Source organism: Corythoichthys intestinalis, chromosome 9, assembly GCF_030265065.1.
Source record: "Corythoichthys intestinalis isolate RoL2023-P3 chromosome 9, ASM3026506v1, whole genome shotgun sequence".
Lineage (NCBI taxonomy): Eukaryota > Metazoa > Chordata > Actinopteri > Syngnathiformes > Syngnathidae > Corythoichthys > Corythoichthys intestinalis.
This window is the reverse complement of record NC_080403.1, coordinates 54089226-54109391: the sequence shown is the minus strand read 5'-3', so window position 1 is coordinate 54109391 and position 20166 is coordinate 54089226.

Genomic DNA, 20166 nt, shown 5'->3' with positions numbered 1-20166 from the left:
TACGTAAGTGAACCGTCACATTGAGACCCCCCCGGCAGCAATAACTTCTACCAGACGCTTTCTATAATTGCAGATCAGTCTGGCACATGGATCAGGACTAATCTTGGCCCATTCTTCTCGACAAAACTGTAGCTCAGTCAGATTCCTGGGATGTCTGGCATGAAGCGCTGTCTTTAGGTCATGCCACAGCATATCAATGGGGTTCAAGTCTGGACATTGACTTGGCCACTCCAGAATGTCCATTTTGTTCTCCTTAAACCATTCTGTAGTTAATTTACTTCTGTGTTTTAGATCATTGTCTCGTTGCAGCATCCGTCCTCTTTTTAGCTTCAACTGTCTGACAGGCGGCCTCACATTTTCCTGCAAAACATCCTGATAAACTGATGAATTCATTCTTCCATTAATGATTGCAAGTTGTCCAGGCCCTGAGGTAGCAAAACAGCCCCAAATCATGATGATGCCTCCACCATGCTTCACAGTGGGGATGAGGTGTTGATGTTGGTGAACTGTTCCATTTTTCCTCCACGCATGACGTTGTGTGTTACTCCCAAACAATTCAACTTTGGTTTCATCAGTCCACAAAATATTTTGCCAAAACTTCTGTGGAGTTTCCAAGTGCCTTTTTGCGAGCATTAAACGAGCGACAATGTTTTTTTTTTAGACAGCAGTGGCTTCCACCGGGGATTCTTCCCGTGAACACCATTCTTGGCCATAGTTATACATATAGTTGATGTGTACACAGAGATATTGGACTGTGCCAGTGATTTATGTAAGTCTTTAGCAGACCAGGGTTCTTTTTTACCTTTCTAAGTATTCAGCACTGAACTCTTGCCGTCATGTTTGGTGGACGGCCACTCCTCGGCAGAGAAGCGACAGTGCCAATCTCTCTCCATTTGAAGACAACTTCCCTGACTGTCGACTGATAAACATCCAGACTTTTAGAGATGGTTTTGTATCCTTTCCCAGTATTATGCAAATCAACAATCCTTTATCGCAGGTCTTCAGACAGATCTTTTGAACGAGCCATGATGCACATCAGACAATGCTTCTCATCAAGACAACACTTACCAGTAGAGCTGGGAATCTTTGAGCACCTAACTATTCGATTACGATTCAGAGGCTCAGATTCGATTATAAATCGATTATTGATACACCCCACAACACTTTTAATGTTTTATACATTAGTTCCAAAATTGTTCAAAAATCCTCTCAGGCTAAACCAAACTATTTTAGGATCAAGTTAACAGTTAAAAACAGTAAATAAAATACTCAAGTCCCCATTCTGTATCAAAAGCTTTAAACTACATTCAATTAATTTAATGTTGTGAATCAACCGTTAAAGTTGACATGTCAAAGTTTTAAAACTGTTTCATCATTTAATGATAGAGTCAAGGCAAGATTTTGCCGATTTAGGGATATTTTAGATAAAAAGCAATTAGGTTCGCTGCAACAGAGCCTTCTAGAGAATCTACTGCTTTAAGATGGCGGCAAGTCTGTCATTTCGCATCTAATTCTTTGTATATGTTCCAACGCTGTAGTCATCTGTCATTTCACAACTAGTTCTACAATATGTGATATCTACCATAGCCATATGTTGCCGTATGTTTGTAGCAACTAGCAACCGGTCGCTGTTTGTAGCAGCTGTCGGCCGCAGCCAGGTATGATTTTTTTGTTTTTTTGTTTTTTTCCTAATCTAGCTGCATGAGTTGAGCAAGATATTTACTCTCGGTCCGTTCCTCATTGCGTCCCGAAGACCGCGGCGTCCCAAAGACCGCGCTGACTGTGTTTTATTTCCGCTTTACTTGGTATAATTCAATAATCGGAATTTGGATGTTTATGAATCGTTCTCGAATCTTCCACGGCCGAATCGCGAGTAATCTATGAATCGGAAATTTCGCACGCCTCTACTTACCAGGTGTGTGTTTTATAGTGGGCAGGGCAGAAACCCGCTTAAAAAAAAAAAAAAAAATCAAACAGTGACACCTTTTTAAAACGATATTACGATCCTTGGTGGAAAATTATTAATAACCTTTTGGGCAACAAAGTATTGTGATATGTCACCTTTTGGTTATATTGTCACACTCCTAATCTGTATCGACTCATTCAAACAATCGCAAACATGCACTACAGTGAACCTGCAATGAGGTTTCCACTGAAGTGAAGCTAAGTTTTAACAGGGACCTGTTACAGCCTGCCTCGCGCTCTAATCGTCTGCCAACTCTGACGCACTCAGGTGCAACAAATAACCTTATTAAGTTTTTAATCAAGGAGTCATCCACTTGGTGTCGTTTTGCATACTTAAGTTTCTTTAGGAGTAATGGCTTCATTCTTGGCGAGAGGCCTTTTAGCCCATGTTGGCGCAGGACTCTTTGTACTGTGGATAATGACACTCAGTCTAACCCTCAGTCTAACACTTGGTATCATAACCTTTAGACAAAATAACGGTGAACAACCGCTTCCGGTATCCATCAATGAGTTTCTTAAAATGCTCTGCTGAAATTTTACACCATTCTTCTTTGGCCAACTGCTCCCATGTCTGTGAGATTTGAAGGGTGCCTTCTTCAAACTGCCATTTTCAGATCTCTCCACAGGTGTTCTATGGGATTCAGGTCTGGACTCATCGCTGGTCACTTTAGAAGTCTCCAGTGCTTTCTTCAAAACATTTTCTAGTGCTTTTTGAAGTGTGTTTTGGGTCATTGTCCTGCTGGAAGACCCATGACCTCTGAGGGAGACCCAGGTTTCTCACACTGGGCCCTAAATTATGCTGCAAAATTTGCTGGTAGTCTTCAGACTTCATAATGCTATGCACACGGTCAAGCAGTCCAGTGCCAAAGGTAGCAAAGCAACCCCAAAACATCAGGGAACATCCGCCATGTTTGACTGTGGGGACAGTTATTTTATTTGAAGGCCTCATTTTTTTCTGTGAACTCTATGTTGATGCATTTTCCCAAAAAGCTCTACTTTGTCTTATCTGACCAGAGAACATTTTTCCAAAACGTTTTTAGCTTTCTCAGGTAAGTTTTGGCAAACTCCAGTCTGGCTTTTTTATGTCTCTGGGTCAGAAGTGGGGTCTTCCATGGTATCATACCATAGAGTCCCTTTTTATTCAGACGCCGACGGACAGTATGAGTTGACACTGTTGTACCCTCGGACTGCAGGACAGCTTGAACTTCTTTGAATGAAATCACAACTCAACCAGACATCACAAGGACGGATACACATTTGGCTCTGTAAGTGTACAGACAGTTTACTTTTAATAGTAGTATTGTGACATTCTGAAAAGACATGGAACTGGTCAATTGGTCACTGAGTGCCCTGGACAAGATCTTCTCTACAATGCTATCTGAACCTGGACAACGCACCTGCCCGGGAAACACTTTCAAGTCTGGATATATGGAGGATAGCTGGGGAAAATGGCGGCCGCTGTGTCTGACCACACTCGGAAGTTGAAGACATCGAGGATGTGTATCTTTTTGTTGCGCTGCTTGCCGCGATTCTTTTGCAGGGGCTTGGAGCCCACTTGGTTTGTCGGATCATCATGAAAGTGTTGGAAAGGCAAAAAAGATTAGTGGAATTGGCCACTACTGTGACCAGCGCTATGGCCGGCGTGCATGCCAGCCTCAACAAGGCCTGTGATGATTTATTACAGGTGAAGAAAGATCAAAATTATCATTCGATAATTTCTGCGTCCTTTGGTTTACTGGGGGCGGAATTCAATAAGCTTCAGCTTCTCCTGTCTGCCCTTTTCTTTTCGGGTTGAATTAAATGTAAACACATATGAATGCTGTATGTTTGTTTGGATTTGTCATGCCTGAAGGAAAATAAAGAATTAAAAAAACAAAACAAAAAAAAGAATGTTAGTCGAGAATTTTTGTCCACCATCCACACAATCTTTCGTTGAAATCTCTCGTCAATTTTTCTTTTCCATCCACATCTAGGGAGGTTAGCCACAGTGCCGTGGGCTTTGCACTTATTGATGACACTGCGCACGGTAGACACAGGAACATTCAGGTCTTTGGAGATGGACTTGTAGCCTTGAGATTGCCCATGCTTCCTCACAATTTTGCTTCTCAAGTCCTTAGACAGTTCTTTGGTTTTCTTTCTTTTCTCCATGCTCAATGTGGTACACACAAGGACACAGGACAGAGGTTGAGTCAACTTTAATCCATTTTAACTGGCTGCAAGTGAGATTTAGTTATGTGCCACAGGTATGTAACAGGTGCTGATAATTACACAAATTAGAGATGTATCACATGGTTTTTCAAAGGGTGCCATTACTTTTGTCCGGCCCATTTTTAAAAAGTTTTTTGTAAAATTATTATGATTTCATTCTCTTTTGTGTTTTTTTCATGGTAAGCAAAATAAATGAAGATATTACTACTAAAGCATTTGTAATTGCAATCATTTTCTGGGAGAAATTGAGCATTATCTGACAGAATTACAGGGGTGCTAATACTTTTAGCCAGCACTGTATATCACAGTACTTTGTATCCCAAAAGGTTATCGATATGCACCAGCCAAGAATCGGTATATCGTTTTAAAAAGGTGTCATTGTTTAAAAATAGGGAACCAACAAGTTGCTACCAAAATCTTCCACTATAATAGTGTATCTGCTTACTCTATGGTTGCCATTGACGGCGCTAGACGTCCAATCCATTTAGACTGGGAGAGGCGAATTAACCCTTTAACACCTAAGCCTATTTTGGCCGAATTTGCATGCCTTTGATGGTGCCTTTATATCTCAAAGAAAAAACTGTTCACATTGGCCAAGTTGGGTCCCTTTTTTCAGGACACCTTGAACTTCATGTCCAAACTGTTGTTTTCTTCACTGACCAATTTTAATCCACATTTTGGACCCCAAAAGACAAAAAAATCCCAAAATCTTTTTTCAAAATTTATAATGTTGATGTCCCACTGACAACCAAACATGCTCGACCAACCGTTTTGAAGCTTGATAATATTTATTTAACTTGTTAGGATAAACATTCAATAGAAAAAATAAGATTGAATTGTTTCATGTTTGACAATTCAACACAAAAAGCAGGTATGGTCATAGGCGTTTTTGGCCTTTACACATACTATGGTCAAAACAGGTTATATACAGAGCAAAATAGTGAGAAAAAAAATTATATATATTATCCAACACAAAAGGTTTTTGGAGGATATTTCTTTGTGAGGTTAGGTATTGTACCCATCACCTTATAAAAGGTATATATGTACATGCAATTAAGCTTCTCGATCACACATCTATATATAAATTGAAAAGATTCATAGTGAAGAAAAAAATAAATATAACATTGAAAAAAGTATTTTCAAAAATATTGACAAGTAGTTCAGTTCAATTCAGCATGCGACCCAATAAAGTTTTTTTTTTTTTTTTTTTTTGCGCACTCAATAAAGTTTGTTTTTGAACAGGTCACTGAGCTGCGTCACATACAACGTCACACAGCCTACTCTTCTGCCGTTTGCGAGCTGCTGTCACTTCCACTCACCGAGACGCCGACTAATCCGAGGAAAACAATTTCAAATACAGCTCATCCTATTCCTTGAGTCAATGAAATAATGCATTAGCTTGAGCTAAATTAGGTTTTCGATTCATTCTGCACATTTCAAAGTCGCTCGCTGAATCCAACCGGCCGTTGCTTGCTTTGCGTGTCTCCTTTCCCTTAGTTGGCGCCTTGCTCGTCAATTTATTAAAAATGTTCACATTAGGTTCGTCATTCTTGACATCACAACGGCTCTTTGGGATATGTAGTCTTTTGTGCTGCTTTCGGTTTTGAAAAAAGGAAAAGAAATGATGGAAATATGGAGATAGACACATGGTCCATGCAGCGTTTTAATGCATATTTATGAGTCCAATTAAACTAAAACTCAAGTGACATTATCTCCCATTTTACTTGGTCGATTGACTTCAAATAAAAACTGGTGTGGACATCAACTTCCGTACTTTCAAATGAGAGCAACCAGGGGCACGTGGGTGACGTAATTACAGCGCTACGAGGCTTCAAAGATGATATGCGTAAACGTGTCGCGTCCGACACGTTCGTTGTTAAAGAGTCATTCATCCGACACCAGATTATTCGCATCCAGTCTTTGTTTTTTTGGGGCATTAACAAGTCACATTTTTATTTTAGGGCAACTACGGGTTACTTCATGTTGAGTTTGCGTCACTGCGAATTCATTTGGGGAGATTCCCAGGTCACTCCGTGTTCTGTAACCCAAAACCAACTGAAAGCGACCAATAAATGTGCCAAAATCAACCTGAAGTGACCCTGAAATGCCCCACAATCAACAAGGAGTGACTGAAAATCAACAGCAAATGACCTGAAATGCCCCCAAATTAAAGTAATTGATTGATATTGACTGCGATAGACGTCCAATCCGTTTGGAGTGGGACAGATGGCAGCGATTGAAAATGTGTTCATTCACCCCTAGTGATAAACTCATTTAAATTTACAATTTTTCAGTTTGTGTTGTTTTGTAGAATATCCTCGAATGATTTCCTGACCAATGTATCGATAATCTTTGTATTGCCATATTGTAAGTACACAAACTGTACAATAACACTATCAACAATCTGGGTTTACAATAACTCAGCGTCCAGTCAAGCAACTCGATTGCGATTGTTGACACAGCAGTCTCTTGCACAAGATTAGTGGTCTGAATTTCAGGGCGTACAAGGTTATGGGTTTGTCATGTCCCTTACATTCTAGCATCTATTTTCTGTGGGAACATTTTGTTGTGGCTATGTGTGTGGCAAAAGTGATTATGTGTTATCACAGCTGGTGTGAGTAGCGACTCAACAAATGGCGCACACAAAGATCACTGTAACAGTTTCATCAGACATGAATGTATGAGGAAAATCAAACAACATGATGTACATATTTTATCCCAAGATTAATGTCTCCACAACAAAAGACATGCTTATTATTCGTTTTAAACAGTATCTTTTCCATATACTCAGTAAGCTGGAAATTTGAATCAGGAGCTCGGTAGACACAGCAGATAATTATGTTTTTACAATTGGAGATAAGTAGCTCAATTGTAATACATTCCAGGAGATTGTCAATCATAATTGCAACACGCCCTCCCCCTTAGATGCCTATTCATTTGTGCCATGTTATATCTGTGCAAACTAAAATCAAAGCCTTTGTTATCTTCAGTACATAATCCTTAATGTGTTCAAAATTCTTGTAGAGACTCCTGCCGTTGATAAATTTAAGCTTACCGTCCACATCCTTGGAGTTGTTATACTGCTCCGCTGTGTAGTATTTACAGTTATCCAGCTACAGTGCCTTGCAAAAGTATTCGGCCCCCTTGAATCTTGCAACCTTTCGCCACATTTCAGGCTTCAAACATAAAGATATGAAATTTAATTTTTTTGTCAAGAATCAACAACAAGTGGGACACAATCGTGAAGTGGAACAAAATTTATTGGATAATTTAAACTTTTTTAACAAATAAAAAACTGAAAAGTGGGGCGTGCAATATTATTCGGCCCCTTTACTTTCTGTGCAGCAAACTCACTCCAGAAGTTCAGTGAGGATCTCTGAATGATCCAATGTTGTCCTAAATGACCGATGATGATAAATAGAATCCACCTGTGTGTAATCAAGTCTCCGTATAAATGAACCTGCTCTGTGATAGTCTCAGGGTTCTGTTTAAAGTGCAGAAAGCATTATGAAAACCAAGGAACACACCAGGCAGGTCCGAGATACTGTTGTGGAGAAGTTTAAAGCCGGATTTGGATACAAAAAGATTTCCCAAGCTTTAAACATCTCAAGGAGCACTGTGCAAGCCATCATATTGAAATGGAAGGAGCATCAGACCACTGCAAATCTACCAAGACCCGGCCGTCCTTCCAAACTTTCTTCTCAAACAAGGAGAAAACTGATCAGGGATGCAGCCAAGAGGCCCATGATCACTCTGGATGAACTGCAGAGATCTACAACTGAGGTGGGAGAGTCTGTCCATAGGACAACAATCAGTCGTACACTGCACAATTCTGGCCTTTATGGAAGAGTGGCAAGAAGAAAGCCATTTCTCAAAGATATCCATAAAAAGTCTCGTTTAAAGTTTGCCACAAGCCACCTGGAAGACACACCAAACATGTGGAAGAAGGTGCTCTGGTCAGATGAAACCAAAATTGAACTTTTTGGCCACAATGCAAAACGATATGTTTGGCGTAAAAGCAACACAGCTCATCACCCTGAACACACCATCCCCACTGTCAAACATGGTGGTGGCAGCATCATGGTTTGGGCCTGCTTTTCTTCAGCAGGGACAGGGAAGATGGTTAAAATTGACGGAAAGATGGATGCAGCCAAATACAGGAACATTCTGGAAGAAAACCTGTTGGTATCTGCACAAGACCTGAGACTGGGACGGAGATTTATCTTCCAACAGGACAATGATCCAAAACATAAAGCCAAATCTACAATGGAATGGTTCAAAAATAAACGTATCCAGGTGTTAGAATGGCCAAGTCAAAGTCCAGACCTGAATCCAATCGAGAATCTGTGGAAAGAGCTGAAGACTGCTGTTCACAAACACTCTCCATCCAACCTCACTGAGCTCGAGCTGTTTTGCAAGGAAGAATGGGCAAAAATTTCAGTCTCTCGATGTGCAAAACTGATAGAAACATACCCCAAGCGACTTGCAGCTGTAATTGGAGCAAAAGGTGGCGCTACAAAGTATTAACGCAAGGGGTCCGAATAATATTGCACGCCCCACTTTTCAGTTTTTTATTTGTTAAAAAAGTTTAAATTATCCAATAAATTTTGTTCCACTTCGATTGTGTCCCACTTGTTGTTGATTCTTGACAAAAAATTAAAATTTTATATCTTTATGTTTGAAGCCTGAAATGTGGCGAAAGGTTGCAAGGTTCAAGGGGGCCCAATACTTTTGCAAGGCACTGTATTGTAGAAGTAATTAAACGTAAGCAGAAATAGTGTTATTGTACAGTTTGTGGCCATATGATGTATGTAACTGTACCATGTCTGATTGTGCGTCTTTAGCTGTATGGGGGGACGCGAAACTGATAAGCAGCATATGCTTCCTCCCGTCTGCCTTTGTCTTCTTCTTCGGTTCCTTCCTTCGGGCAAATCATATCACATTTGTAATTGTCAATGATTGTCAATGATACCGATGATGATGACAATAAATATTTCATTCATTCATTGTGTGATCATCATTATCGTGAGCTTTGTATCGCAAATCATATCGTGAGATACCGTGAGGTTCCCCACCCCTACTTGCTCCCGCCAAAAACTAGATCTCTACTTCCAAACCCAGCCAACAAGTTTTGAAAAACATATCCACCTTCATTTCTCCGATGAGAGAGCATCTCCTCGTTAAAGCAAACGTAGTCACCGCTGACAATAGCGAAGCATTACGGAAACTACAGCAGTCATTCAGCACGGCCCGTCTCGTCGGAATCCATTCAGCGCGGCCGGGAGTGGCAGTCATCACTTGGCAAACGGCGAAATCCCCGAGGTGCGGAAAGGTACTTTGTCAATGCGAGCGTGTAATCCGTTTCTTCAATGCTACGTGTTTATCTTTGGGATCCTCCGTGTCACTTACACTGCGCCTGTTTGCTCGCCGCCGTCTTCGGTGTCAGCACAGGCCTCTTTTTATACGGGAGTCAAACAAAGCGAGACGCTGCGGTTTGGTTAGCTCGGCCCGGGCGGGGATTTGGCTTATCCTGATTCACGGGCGCGCACCACAATAGCGGCAGTGAAATCTGTTAATACCGGGGCCCGCTCGCTATTATCCCACGCCTCGCCTTTTAGGTGCGAGGCGATTCACCTAGGATGATTATTATTTGTACAGACAGCCTGACTTAGAAACACACAGGCTGACTGACAGCATATCAAGAATGAGGGCGTTTAAAAGTGCACTGAAAGCTTGGGAAAAAAAATGTATAGGAGAACTGTTTTTGTGCGTGGTCGGAATTTACTGAACAAACACATCCGACCGAGGCTTCAGTTAAGTCATTTCTCGCTTCTTGTTGCTTTCTGTTGACTCCTGACAGAAATGGTTTCATTTTAGTGAAATATCAGACAGCTGTTAACGCTTTCCCAGCTATTTATGTCTATAAATGGCAGTGAATAAGTTAGTGAGAGTTTGGTTTGAGACCAGCAGGGGCTCTATGATTGAACCCTGTGGAACACCTTTTATTCTGACATGCAAGTATATTTAGTTCTATACATTTTTCATTCAAATAATTTATACTCTCGAGTTCTCTCCATAGACTATAAGAGCTCAGAGAGCAGATTTTGGCCTAAGCAAGCAAATTCAAAGCATCGTCATATTCCTGACCTCTGTGACCTTTGACCCTTTATCTTATTTTATCACCTACCCTGTACATATTGTCATCCGTCCCTCCCAGTCAAAGTAATTTGGACATGTAATACCGTCAACAGCAGCCAACGAGTCAAATTGACCCATTTTATAGACATTCTTGAGTTAAAATAGCGGTACAACAATAGACCCTACCCACGTGACGTCACAACTCCTTCCTCCTGACTGGTGCCGCCCAATTGTCCGTCAACACATCATGTTTACCTGTTACGGCTACGCACATTCCTCCTATTTACGACGTGTTTTTCTGCTCGTTAACATTAATAATCAAAATGGTGAAGGCGTGTGTGGCGGTCGGTTGCAATAACAGAGAAGATAGACGGAGAAGACGGAGAGACTTGAAGTTCTACCGGATTCTGAGAGACCCGGAGAGAAGAGAGCGAGATGGGCTGCTGCAATTCGACAAGAAAACTGGGCTCCAAACGATTACCACGGATTATGTAGTAGTCATTTTATATCTGGTAAGGTGCATTTAATATATATTTAGAGGGTTTTGGGCTGATAACCACAATTAAGATCATTGCTAGGCTAATCGCCGACAACATACACGTATGTATGTAGTGAGAGTGCTATCGCTAAACCATATAAACATTAAAAGCCCTAACTCCATTTACAAACGACATGAAATACATTAGACTTGACAGTGGATGTTAGCAATTACAAACGTTTTTGAATTGAAAATTTCGTAACTCACCTTTCCAAGCACAAGATAGATTCCTGCCGAATTTTCGTGGACGAGGACCTGATTCACCCAACCAGCAACGAAGTATTTATAAGCCTCCAAGCTCTTAAAGTTTTTCAAACTTTCGTGAGTATAGGCTGATTTTGTGTGGACAAGATAGTTGTACTTATCAGGGTAGCAGCAGATGTCAGGCAAATACGGCGGAGACAGCGGGTCGAAAAACATCGATTTAGGCATCAAATATGGATCTGGCGAATGGATAAACTGAAGCTTTTCCACATAACGCCTTTTATGCAACGCATCAAGTGAGTTTACGGCATCTGAAAGCACCGGGTCTTCCATGAAATGCATTATAAATTGCTCGATCAATTGAGACCGTTGATAATACAGACGCAAAATGACGGACAAGGGGGCGGAACCATACAGCGAGCACGTGATTTTGTGACGTCGTTGGGTAGGGTCTATAGGGTTGTCCAGATCACATATTTTTGGAACCGAGTTTGAGTCTGAATCAGCTGATTTTGAGGATCTACCGATACCTAGTACTGATCCCATAGGTCCGCAATATATTAAAGAGGAAAAATTGTACATCAAAATATAATAATATATCTATTCTTCAGATATTATCACACTTGCATGATGCTCTCCTAACGTTAGCTTCCTATGACAGCTAGCATAACCTTTTCCTACCGGCGGTGTTTATTTCCATATCCGCTTGTGTTGTAATACTGCACAGTACAATACATAATTAGGGCCCAAGCACCGAGTGGTAAAGAGTGAAAATGACCGTTGCCATTTTGTTTCACAACAAATTTCGATCAGTCATAATTAGGGAGACATACAACTTATCTGCGCCAAACTTCACGTGTTTGTTGAGAGTCCTGGAGGGTCCTGTATGGGTCATTTGCATCAACCCTACAGCGCCAACTAGAGGCAACAGAAAGTCACTAAGGCTAGGTTCATACTATAGGTCTTAATGCACAAATCCGATTTTTTGTCATATCTGTTTTTTCGGCGTGCCCGTTCAAACTGCCTTTGTCCATTGAGACCATTCAAGTATTACGCATGCACACTAATTCGCAGTCCGACACGCGCTGAGCAAGAAAACCAGCATGCGCAGAAGCATCAAAACAAATGACTACACGTCCTAGCTGTCATCCGTCATTCCAGGGAGATCATATTTTGATTTCCAAAAAGAGGACATAAATAACAGACATAAACTAGGCCTGCAAGCAGGACTGAACGGGCCCTCGCGATCTAGCGCAACTCGGACGTCACGCAACTCGGACTGTGTGCAGGTCAGGGCGGTGGCAGATCCTCCTCTCTAATCATCTCATTAGAACCTAACATGCTCGAAAGTCGCCTATTTACATTCCCACACCCAAGAGATAAAAACCCCTATTGGAGAGAGTACTACAAAAAAGGAGCCACTACTGAGCTGTGCAGCCAAGCCCTTATTCAAAACTAAAATTAATCTTCTAACTGGGCCAATTCGACCAAGTGTGCCAACTATTGTGGCTCTATAAGCTGCCTGAGTCTCTGAAAAAAAATATTTCCTTTAAATGGCGAACAAAGGGTCGTCACGGCAACAGACAGAGACACGTGGACATGGGCCGTAAATAAGTATTTTAATAGGTCTTGAAACTACAATGACCAACCTGAAAAGAACTGGACATGTATTGGAAAAACGAGTGACTTTCTATTGCCACTAGTTGGCGCTGTAGGGTTGATGCAAATGACCCCTACAAGGCCCTTCAGGGTATGACTCTCAACAAGCACGGGAAGTTTGGCGCAGATATGTTGTATATCTGCCGAGTTATGACTGTTCAAAGTTTTTGGAGAGAAAAATTGTTGACAGTCATTTTCACTTTCCTGTTTGGACCCCTCCGCTTCAACGAAACTTCAATATTTTTCATCAGGCACCTGAACACAGGTCTTAAGGCTTCCCTTTTGCAGGTTTGAGGTAGATTGATTTTTTCCCTTTAGAGGAGGAGTGTGTCCCGTAAAAAAGGGCATTTCCTGTTCCCACTAGGAGGCGCCAGGCACAAATGGTAAATTTTCAATCCAGTCCTGCTCAGGCTAGTATACCTCACACACATGCCAGATTTAAAATAGATTGAACGTTGTATGAGGGAGTTATCAGTCATTTTCCGAATTCGGTGTTTTGGCGAAAAAATGGCCGACTTTGGCACCCCGCCCAGGTCAGGCCCGTGAATGAAAACACACCATTTTTATAACTTAAGATTTCATATGCCTCATGAACAGGCTCGCCAATTTTGAGAATGATCAAACTAATTCCCTAGGTGCCAATGTGTAAAATGTGCACACTGTAAATCGATAAAAATTTCACATTCAATCCAAAATACCCGATTTCCTGTAGGATTTGGAATGTGTGTGCAAGAGACTTTTTGGAGCAGTTTTGCACAAAGTTTTGACTCTCCAAATTTCATCACTCTATGTTAGAAAAACCTAAATGGAGAGGCCTTTTTGAAAATTTCAAGGGGGCGCCACTGAGCCATTTTGTTAAATTTTTTCGTAACGTTGCAAGATTATCGAACGTTATCCAAAGCCGCATGTATGTGCAAATTTTGGTGAGTTTTTATGCATATTCAAGCCTCCAAATGTAAACTCTTACTGTGAACCCATGAAAATTTCACATTCGATCCAAAATACCCAATTTCCTGTTGGATTTGGAATATGGGTGCAAGAGACTTTTTGGAGCAGTTTTGCATAAGGTATCTACTCCCCAAATTTCCTTGCTCTATGTTGAAAAAACCCAATAGGAAAGGCCTTTTTTAAAACTTCTTTCTTTCGCCACTAGTTGGCACTGTAGAGTTGATGCAAATGACCCCTACAAGAACCTTCAGGGTATGACTCTCAACAAACACGGAAAGTTTGGCGCAGATATGTTGCATATCTGCCGAGTTATGACTGTTCAAAATTTTTGGCGAGACAAATTGTTGACGGTCATTTTCACTTCCAGTTTGGACCTCTCCGCTTCAACGAAACCTCAATATTTTTTATCAGGGACCTGAACACATGTCTTGAGGCTCCCCTGAAACAGGTTTGAGGTCAATAGATTTTTTTCCCTTGGAGGAGGAGCCTGTCTCGTAAAGAAGGCCATTTCCTGTTCCCACTAGGGGGCGCCAGGCCTAATGGGTAATATTTCAATGCAGTCGTGTTCAGGCTGGGATATCTCATATACATGCTAGAAATGAAAAAGATTGAACGTTGTATCACGGAGTTTTTAATCATTTTCTGAATTTGGTATTTTGCCCAAAAATGGCCGACTTTGGGACCACGCCCAGGCCCGACCCTTGAGTGAAAACACACCATTTTGAAAACTTAAGATCTCATATGTCTCCTGAATACTCTGACCAATTTTGAAGACGATCCAACTATTTTCTTCAGCGACAAGGTCTCAAATGTAAATCGATAAAATTTCACATTTGATCCAAAATTTCCGACTTCCTGTTGGATTTGGAATATGGGTGCAAGAGACTTTTTGGAGCAGTTTTGCACAATGTATCGACTCGCCAAATTTCATCGTTCTACGTTGAAAAAACCTAATAGGAAAGGCCTTTTTGAAAATTTCAAGGGGGCGCCACTGAGCGATTTTGTTAAATTTTTTTGTAGATTATCAAAATTTACGCAAAGTTGCATGTATGTGCAAATTTTGGTGAGTTTTCGTGCATGTTCAGGCCTCCAAATGTAAACCCCAACTGTGAACCGATAAAAATTTCACATTTGATCCAAAATATCCGATTTCCTGTTGGATTTGGAATATGGGTGCAAGAGGCTTTTTTGAACAGTTAGGCATAAGGTATCTACTCCCCAAATTTCATTGCTCTACGTTGAAAACCTGAGAGGAGAGGCCTTTTTGAAAATTTTAAGGGTAAAGGGGGCGCCACTGAGCCATTTTTTGACATTTTTTCAAAACGACACAAGATTATCGAAATTTACGCGAAGCGGCACGTATGTGCAAATTTTGGTGACTTTTCGTGCATGTTCAGGCCTCCAAATTGGCCATTTTCATTTGCCCTGAAAAAAGAAGAATAATAATAATAATAACTAGGCCTGCAAGCAGGACTGAACGGGCCCTCGCAATCTAGCGCAACTCGGACGTCACGCAACTCGGACTGTGTGCAGGTCAGGGTGGTGGCAGATCCTCCTCTCTAATCATCTCATTAGAACCTAACATGCTCGAAAGTCGCCTATTTACATTTCCACACACAAGAGATAAAAACCCCTATTGGAGAGAGTAGTAAAAAAAGGAGCCACTACTGAGCTGTGCAGCCAAGCCCTTATTCAAAACCAAAATTAATCTTCTAACTGGGCCAATTCGACCAAGTGTGCCAACTATTGTGGCTCTATAAGCTCCCTGAGTCTCTGAAAAAAAATATTTCCTTTAAATGGCGAACAAAGGGTCGTCACGGCAACAGACAGAGAGACGTGGACATGGGCCGTAAAAAAGTATTTTAATAGGTCTTGAAACTACAATGACCAACATGAAAAGAACTGGACATGTTTTGGAAAAACGAGTGACTTTCTATCGCCACTAGTTGGCGCTGTAGGGTTGATGCAAATGACCCCTACAAGGCCCTTCAGGGTATGACTCTCAACAAGCACGGGAAGTTTGGCGCAGATATCTTGTATATCTGCCGAGTTATGACTGTTCAAAGTTTTTGGAGAGAAAAATTGTTGACAGTCATTTTCACTTTCCTGTTTGGACCCCTCCGCTTCAACGAAACTTCAATATTTTTCATCAGGCACCTGAAGACAGGTCTTAAGGTTTCCCTTATACAGGTTTGAGGTAGATTGATTTTTTCCCTTTAGAGGAGGAGTGTGTCCCGTAAAAAAGGGCATTTCCTGTTCCCACTAGGAGGCGCCAGGCACAAATGGTAAATTTTCAATCCAGTCCTGCTCAGGCTGTTATACCTCACACACATGCCAGATTTAAAATAGATTGAAGGTTGTATGAGGGAGTTATCAGTCATTTTCCGAATTCGGTGTTTTGGCGAAAAAATGGAAGAATTTGGCGCCCCGCCCAGGTCAGGCCCGTGAATGAAAACACACCATTTTTATAACTTAAGATTTCATATGCCTCATGAACAGTCTCACCAATTTTGAGAATGATCAAACTAATTCCCTAGGTGCCAAGGTGTAAAATGTGCACACTGTAAATCGATAAAAAGTTCACATTCAATCCAAAATACCCGATTTCCTGTAGGATTTGGAATGTGTGTGCAAGAGACTTTTTGGAGCAGTTTTGCACAAAGTTTTGACTCTCCAAATTTCATCACTCTATGTTAGAAAAACCTAAATGGAGAGGCCTTTTTACAAAATTTCAAGGGGGCGCCACTGAGCCATTTTGTTAAATTGTTTCGTAACGTTGCAAGATTATCGAACGTTATCCAAAGCCGCATGTATGTGCAAATTTTGGTGAGTTTTTATGCATATTCAAGCCTCCAAATGTAAACTCTTACTGTGAACCCATGAAAATTTCACATTCGATCCAAAATACCCGATTTCCTGTTGGATTTGGAATATGGGTGCAAGAGACTTTTTGGAGCAGTTTTGCATAAGGTATCTACTCCCCAAATTTCCTTGCTTTATGTTGAAAAAACCCAATAGGAAAGGCCTTTTTTAAAACTTCTTTCTGTCGCCACTAGTTGGCACTGTAGAGTTGATGCAAATGACCCCTACAAGAACCTTCAGGGTATGACTCTCAACAAACACGGAAAGTTTGGCGCACATATGTTGCATATCTGCCGAGTTATGACTGTTCAAAATTTTTGGCGAGACAAATTGTTGACGGTCATTTTCACTTCCAGTTTGGACCTCTCCGCTTCAACGAAACCTCAATATTTTTCATCAGGGACCTGAACACATGTCTTGAGGCTCCCCTGAAACAGGTTTGAGGTCAATAGATTTTTTTCCCTTGGAGGAGGAGCCTGTCTCGTAAAGAAGGCCATTTCCTGTTCCCACTAGGGGGCGCCAGGCCTAATGGGTAATATTTCAATGCAGTCGTGTTCAGGCTGGGATATCTCATATACATGCTAGAAATGAAAAAGATTGAACGTTGTATCACAGAGTTTTTAATCATTTTCTGAATTTGGTATTTTGCCCAAAAATGGCCGACTTTGGGACCACGCCCAGGTCAGACCCTTGAGTGAAAACTCACCATTTTGAAAACTTAAGATCTCATATGTCTCCTGAATAGTCTGACCAATTTTGAAGACGATCCAACTATTTTCTTCAGCGACAAGGTCTCAAATGTAAATCGATAAAATTTCACATTTGATCCAAAATTTCCGGCTTCCTGTTGGGTTTGGAATATGGGTGCAAGAGACTTTTTGGAGCAGTTTTGCACAATGTATCGACTCGCCAAATTTCATCGTTCTACGTTGAAAAAACCTAATAGGAAAGGCCTTTTTAAAAATTTCAAGGGGGCGCCACTGAGCCATTTTGTTAAATTTTTTTGTAGATTATCAAAATTTACGCAAAGTTGCATGTATGTGCAAATTTTGGTGAGTTTTCGTGCATGTTCAGGCCTCCAAATGTAAACTCAAACTGTGAACCGATAAAAATTTCACATTTGATCCAAAATATCCGATTTCCTGTTGGATTTGGAATATGGGTGCAAGAGGCTTTTTTGAACAGTTAGGCATAAGGTATCTACTCCCCAAATTTCATTGCTCTACGTTGAAAACCTGAGAGGAGAGGCCTTTTTGAAAATTTTAAGGGTCAAGGGGGCGCCACTGAGCCATTTTTTGACATTTTTTCAAAACGACACAAGATTATCGAAATTTACGCAAAGCCGCACGTTTGTGCAAATTTTGGTGACTTTTCGTGCATGTTCAGGCCTCCAAATTGGCCATTTTCATTTGCCCTGAAAAAAGAATAATAATAATAATAATAACTAGGCCTGCAAGCAGGACTGAACGGGCCCTCGCAATCTAGCGCAACTCGGACGTCACGCAACTCGGACTGTGTGCAGGTCAGGGTGGTGGCAGATCCTCCTCTCTAATCATCTCATTAGAACCTAAGATGCTCGAAAGTAGCAAAAACCCCTATTGGAGAGAGTACTACAAAAAAGGAGCCACTACTGAGCTGTGTAGCCAAGCCCTTATTCAAAACCCAAAACTAATCTTCTAAGTGGGCCAATTCGACCAAGTGTGCCAAATATTGTGGCTCTATAAGCTGCCTGAGTCTCTGAAAAAAAATATTTCCTTTAAATGGCGAACAAAGGGTCGTCACGGCAACAGACAGAGACACGTGGACATGGGCCGTAAATAAGTATTTTAATAGGTCTTGAAACTACAATGACCAACCTGAAAAGAACTGAACATGTATTGGAAAAACGAGTGACTTTCTATCGCCACTAGTTGGCGCTGTAGGTTTGATGCAAATGACCCCTACAAGGCCCTTCAGGGTATGACTCTCAACAAGCACGGGAAGTTTGGCGCAGATATGTTGTATATCTGCCGAGTTATGACTGTTCAAAGTTTTTGGAGAGAAAAATTGTTGACAGTCATTTTCACTTTCCTGTTTGGACCCCTCCGCTTCAACGAAACTTCAATATTTTTCATCAGGCACCTGAAGACAGGTCTTAAGGCTTCCCTTATGCAGCTTTGAGGTAGATTGATTTTTTCCCTTTAGAGGAGGAGTGTGTCCCGTAAAAAAAGGGCATTTCCTGTTCCCACTAGGAGGCGCCAAGCACAAATGGTAAATTTTCAATCCAGTCCTGCTCAGGCTGGTATACCTCACACACATGCCAGATTTAAAATAGATTGAAGGTTGTATGAGGGAGTTATCAGTCATTTTCCGAATTCGGTGTTTTGGCGAAAAAATGGCCGACTTTGGCACCCCGCCCAGGTCAGGCCCGTGAATGAAAACACACCATTTTGATAACTTAAGATTTCATATGCCTCATGAACAGTCTCGCCAATTTTGAGAATGATCAAACTAATTCCCTAGGTGCCAAGGTGTAAAATGTGCACACTGTAAATCGATAAAAATTTCACATTCAATCCAAAATACCCGATTTCCTGTTGGGTTTGGAATATGCATGCAAGAGACTTTTTGGAGCAGTTTTGTACAAGGTATCGACTCTCCGAATTTCATCCCTCTACGTTGAAAAAACCTAAATGGAGAGGCCTTTTTGAAAATTTCAAGGGGGCGCCACTGAGCCATTTTGTTACATGTTTTCGTAACGTTGCAAGATTATTGAACGTTATGCAAAGCCACATGTATGTCCAAATTTTTGTGAGTTTTCGTGCATGTTCAAGCCTCCAAATGTAAACTCCTACTGTGAACCGATAAAAATTTCACATTCGATCCAAAATACCCGATTTCCTGTTGGATTTGGAATACGGGTGCAAGAGACTTTTTGGAGCAGTTTTGCACAAGGTATCGACTCCCCAAATTTCATCACTCTCTGTCAAAAAAACCTAATAGGAAACGCCTTTTTGAAAAATTCAAGGGGGCGCCACTGAGGCATTTTGCTACATTTTTTCGTAACATTGCAAGATTATCGAACGTTATCTAAAGCCGCATGTATGTGCAAATTTTTACGAGTTTTTGTGCATATTCAAGCCTCCAAATGTAAACTCCTACTGTGAACCCATGAAAATTTCACATTCGATCCAAAATACCCGATTTCCTGTTGGATTTGGAAAATGGGTGCAAGAGACTTTTTGGAGCAGTTTTGCATAAGGTATCTACTCCCCAAATTTCCTTGCTCTATGTTGAAAAAACCCAATAGGAAAGGCCTTTTTTAAAACTTCTTTCTGTCGCCACTAGTTGGCACTGTAGAGTTGATGCAAATGACCCCTACAAGAACCTTCAGGGTATGACTCTCAACAAACACGGGAAGTTTGGCGCAGATATGTTGTATATCTGCCGAGTTATGACTGTTCAAAGTTTTTTGCGTGACAAATTGTTGACGTTCATTTTCACTTTCCTGTTTGGACCCCTCCGCCTCAACAAAACCTCAATATTTTTCATCAGGCACCTGAACACAGGTCTTAAGGCTCCCCTGATGCAGGTTTGAGGTCAACAGATTTTTTTCCCTTGGAGGAGGAACCTGTCTCGTAAAAAAAGGCATTTCCTGTTCTCAC